Source organism: Acyrthosiphon pisum, chromosome A2 (assembly GCF_005508785.2).
Source record: "Acyrthosiphon pisum isolate AL4f chromosome A2, pea_aphid_22Mar2018_4r6ur, whole genome shotgun sequence".
Lineage (NCBI taxonomy): Eukaryota > Metazoa > Arthropoda > Insecta > Hemiptera > Aphididae > Acyrthosiphon > Acyrthosiphon pisum.
Window position 1 is genome coordinate 94022341 of NC_042495.1, and position 5475 is coordinate 94027815.

The following is a 5475-nucleotide window of genomic DNA, read 5'->3' on the forward strand; positions in this document are numbered from 1 at the left end:
AGGCTGATTGGACGGTAAGAAGATGTTGTATTTTTGGGTTTGCCAGGTTTGTGTACTAGTATGATTGTTGAAATTTTCCAGAGTGGTGGGAAATAAGAAAGTCTGAGCATTGCATTGAAGATGTGGGTAATGTTGAGAATTGCTTTATTTGTAAGTTGTTTAAGTATATTGTTTGTAATGAGATCGTGTCCAGGGGCTTTTCCATTTTTTAGTTTGCTGATTGTATATTTAATTTCATTTGGAGTGAAGTGTTTGGGAGGTGTTGTAGTGGGTAGAGCGCTGTTTAATGATTGGTTGATTTTATTTAAATGGTTAATAGGCGGGTTAATATTGTTAGGTTTAAATACTTCATAAAAATATTCGGCAAATGTGTTTGATTTTTCCAAGTCAGATATGGCTAGCTTGTTGTTGGGTAGTTTTATTGGCGGGATAAGTTCTTTGAGTTTTAATATGTTTTTTGTTTTACGCCAGAGGGAGCCGTTAGTTGCTTGAAGTTTGGTGATATTATTTTCGTAGCGTTCAGAATTAATTTTGTAAAATTCTTTTTTTAATCTGTTAGAAATGGAGTTGAGTGCGTGTTTATCCAGAGGATGTCTAGTTGATTGCCATCTGGCTCTTGCTCTTCTTTTTTGGGCTAACATTTCATTTAGGATTTTCGGGATATTATTTGATTTAGTAGATTTATTAGGGTTGGACGAAGAATCAAATATAGCGCTTTGGATGTTATTTGTTAGCTTGAGAGCTGCTACTTCGATGTCATGTGCATTTTTTAATGGTATTTTTAGAATTGTTTTATTATCTAAGATATCTTTGAATTTTGTCCAGGATATAGGACCTCTAGCGAGGCTAGGTTTGACATTGGTGGGGGTAGTTGTATTTAAGGAGAGTAACACAGCTGTATGATCAGAGTAAAGTTCGTTTATATTTAGAATTGAATGTTGCAAGGTTGGAGGGAATGAAACTATGAAAAAATCGAGAATATCGGGGTTTCGGTTTTGGTGAGAGGGCCAGTAGGTGGGATGTAGGGGTGAGATAGTACGTAGGTTGGAATTTTTATAAATTTGAGTAAGTTGCGACCTCGGGTGTCAGTGATGTTGTTTCCCCATTGAGGGTGTTTTGAATTGAAGTCACCTCCTATAACAAAGTTTTTGTTGAGAGAAGAAAAGAAGTCATTTAAGATGATTTCATCGATTGGATTTGAGGGGTGGAAATATGCAGCAACAATGGTAGTGTTTGTGTTGTTGATGTTCAATTGGATGTTTGCACTTTGTATTGATTGGTTAGCAGTAGGAGGGCTGATACTGTATTTGATATTATTACGTATAAAAATTGCTGCTCCGCCGTGAGCTGTACCATCAGGGTGATCGGTTCGGATAGTGGAGTAATTTGGGAAGAATAAGGTTTTGTTAGGAGTGAGATGAGTTTCGGTGATAAGTGCAATGTCAATGTTTCGACTGTTGAGGCAAAGATGAAGGTCATAATAATGATTTTGTAAGCCATTTGAATTCCAGAGTAGGAGAGAGAGGGGTGAATTGTTTGAGTAAGAGTTTGTCATTTAACTAGTAGAGTATCAATGAGTTTAGTGAGTAGTGTGACAAGGGGGTTTATTAGGGATTGGAATTGGACTAAGAAATTTGTTAATTGGGTTGAAACGGAATCAGTATTTGGATTTACACAGGGTTCAGTGAGATTTTGATTTTTTTTTAGGGTGGGAGTGGGTATTGGGGAGGTTTTGTTTTGCGGTAGACTGGGAGGTGCTCCATTGGGGTTGACAGAGTGGGGGAAAGTTATTTTCTTGAATGGTGTTGGTTTTGATTGAAGTTGAGGAGGAGTCTTGGGTTTCGGTTGGCCTGTTGGTTTTGATTGAAGATCGTCCTTTCTGGAGCAGTTTGAATTTGGGACAGCCTTTGTATGATGCTGGGTGATCCCCAGAGCAGAGGGCACATGTTGCTGGAGTATTTGAGTCCTTTTGACATTCAGAAGAGAGGTGGATATCACCACATTTTACACATCGGGGTGTGTGATGGCAATAAGTTCTGGTATGTCCATAATTTTGGCATCTTAGACATTGAACTGGGTTTTTTTTAGTATGAGGTGCTTCGATTTTGATTTTGGTATAGCAAATTGAATCGACTTTGTAGATGTTATGGTTTGATGGAGAAGGTTCCAGGTCCACAAAAAATAATGGAAGTGGGTTTTTGGTTTTGTATTGAAGACAGTTAGTAATTGAGCGAGTGATGAAACCGAGAGAATGAAGCTCTTCTTTGATGTAGTCTGTTGGTGTGGTATGATGGAGGTGGCGGATTACTACTCGGAAAGCTTTTTCTTCATTCGTTTGGTAGGTGTGGAAGTTCATATTATTATTTTCGAGAAATTTGATTATTTGTCTATATGCGTTGATTGAGTACGTCATTAATTTTAAACCGGATGATGAGCTCTTAGTGTTAAACCCATCGGGGTCGGTGAACGGTTTAATTTTTTTGCAGAAATCGAAGAAATTGATATCGTCTTTTATGTATATAGGTGGTATTTTGGGTTGATCGTTTGAGATTTCTTGGGATAGCATTTCGACTTCATTTGAATTTTCATATGATATTTCGTTAGTGGCGAGGGCTGCGAACAGATTTTTGCTTGAATAAAAGTTGGTTTTTTGTATTTTTGGATTAGGGGAAGTTGGAGTTGAAGGTGATCTAATCGGTACCGTTTGCCAATTATTTGTGTTGTCATTGCTTTTAACAATTTTAATTGGGTGTATTGTTGAGTTTGAGTTATTTTTGGTATTTTTAATATGACTGTGAGATAGCGAAGATTTCGCTGGTGGATGCATTATAAAACTATTAGATTGGTAATTAAATTAAATTGGTGGGTAGATTGAGTAAATTAAAATATTCATATTACTTGGATAACAGCAGTGATTATTAGCTTAATTACAAAGATAAGGCAGGTCGTTACGGCACTGTACGTCTACTCACGAGGAGTGCACACGTAAAAAGATGTTTTAAATTTTAAATCAAAAAATATGAAGTTTTGGCTAATCAATTTTATTGATTTTTTTTTTTGTTGCTAATTCAAATATAAGTAACCCTTTGTTTTTACCCCAATTACCGGTTGTAAGTACCTACCTCTTAATATCATAATAAATATAGCAATCACCGCATTATAATAAAAGAAAGTTGTCTAAGTCTAATAGGTACTTTAGAGGATACTTACCTACTGCTTAAAACTGTTACGCATATTTTTACATATTTCATGGGTTAGGGCATATAGATAATTTAGATATAAATGCATGTTTTAATGATTTTTTTGTATAAATGCTTTTGGATGCTTTTTGTTTGTAATATTTACATTTTCTCGGTCAATCTGTTCTAAATTGACATTAAAATATTAAATGTATTTGTGTAAACTATGACTTGTATAGTTTCATGGAAACTATTCTATTTTTACTCGTATATTTAACGTGTGTTATTGACTATTGTACTATTGAAGTCGAGATTAAACAGTTTTCAACAAAAACAAAGGATTTCAAATTATGTGTAAAGTGTAATATTTCAAAAATATTAACTGGCGAAAGAGTACGTGGTTTGGATATACCAGAAGATTTAACCAGTAGCGACATGACATATTTCAAGTTTGTCCCAATAACTTCTTCAGACGTAGAACTCTCCTTTTCTTTATATAAAACTTTGTTGGCACCAAACAGGGGGTCTTTCAAGTTAAAACAACTATAGACATCATTGATTGTACAATGCAATAACTACTTTAAAGGTAAAAGATATAATTTTAAGTAGAAACATAATCTATTCTAAGCATATATCTTTTATAGATCTTGTATACGATGGAGATCAAGACTAGTCAAGCCCAATAAGTCATATACTCATATCAGTGATATACTCATATCAATGTGTAACAATTCTAATATTTAAACCAAAATCAATAAAGAACTATAAAGAAAAAATTTAAATTTAAATTAAAATTTTGTGGTTTTTTCTTTTTTTTAAATATTAGAGCATATTCTAAGAATTTTTAGAGCATATTTTTATTCATATTTTGTCAGTTTTTAGTGCATATTATAATATGTATGCACAGTGGCACCGAAGTCCATCTTGACGTTGGGCCGTGGCCCGACCTCTTTTTTAAAAAATTTGGCCGGCTGGCCATATTTTATTTATTTCATAACTTTAATATATTTATGTAGTAAGATATAATATAATGCAAAATAATTTCGTATCATGAGAATTTTTAAACCGTGATTATGAATAAATGTATATTAGGGTACCTTTATATTAAATAATTAAGATATTGAGGCCGGGAAGTTTTAAAATTGCCCGACCACATTTTAAAAACTTCGGCGCCGCTGTGTATGCATATTTAATAGTTTTAAAGTGCATTTTATTCATAGCCTTGCCCATGATTGATATCAGTACAAGCTATTTAACTGTCATGAGTTAGGTAGGTTATCTAAAAATGAATACCATACCTAAAAAAATTAATTATTTGAAGGTTATAATGATAACAATATAAACGTTATCTACTCCAACAATACTGAAAGCAAGGTCAATAAATAGTTCTAATGAACATAAAAAATATTACTAAACCAATTGAAATTTATTAAGTAGGTACCGGTGGAGTATAGTGGACTATCAGTGGTTTGACTCTGGTTTGCTTGTATAGTTATAACACTTTAGACCAAACATGAAAAGTTTACTAATCAATCTTATTGTTTTTGTAATCGTTGTTAATTCAGATACCAGTAAAAATTTGTTTTTACCACAATTACCGTTTGTTAGTATCTAACTAATTATATGTGTGAATATAGTAACCATCCCATTGTGGCAAACGAATGTTCTCTAATACTCGAGACTGCTTAAAACAATTATATTTATTTATTTACGGTGAATACCGAACAAATTTCTTAGGAATTATGCGTTGTGTTTCAATCCAGTCAAATAACAAAATTAAATTTAATTTGTACCTAAGCAAAACGTCAGCCAACACAACAGAAATCAAAGGAAACATTACAAGTCTCGTATCAATCGATGATTCTTTTAATGTACGTATAGTCATAGTACTTATTAAATTGAATATTTTCTCTTGATATAAGTTTCGTTGTGATTATTATAAACTGTTGCACCAAGTTATAAAATAATATACAATAATAAATTAGTAGCCAAATTAGATAAATTGAGTTACATCTAAAGTAACTTGAGGGTATAATGGCACATGGGGCAAAGAACTATTATGTATAAATAATTTACTATTTCCCATCTGGTCACAATTGTTTGTTACTATGGTTTTGTTATCATAGACAAATGTGATAAAACATTTTTTGACAGTTATGAACTTTAGTAAGTGAATTGTTGAGTTAAGTTATAAGTTCATATTTTTCTGTTTCTCAATTTTAAAACTGTGCTATTGTTTTAATTTTATTTGTTTTACAGTAATTTTATTTAGAAATATAGAATTCATGTATTGATA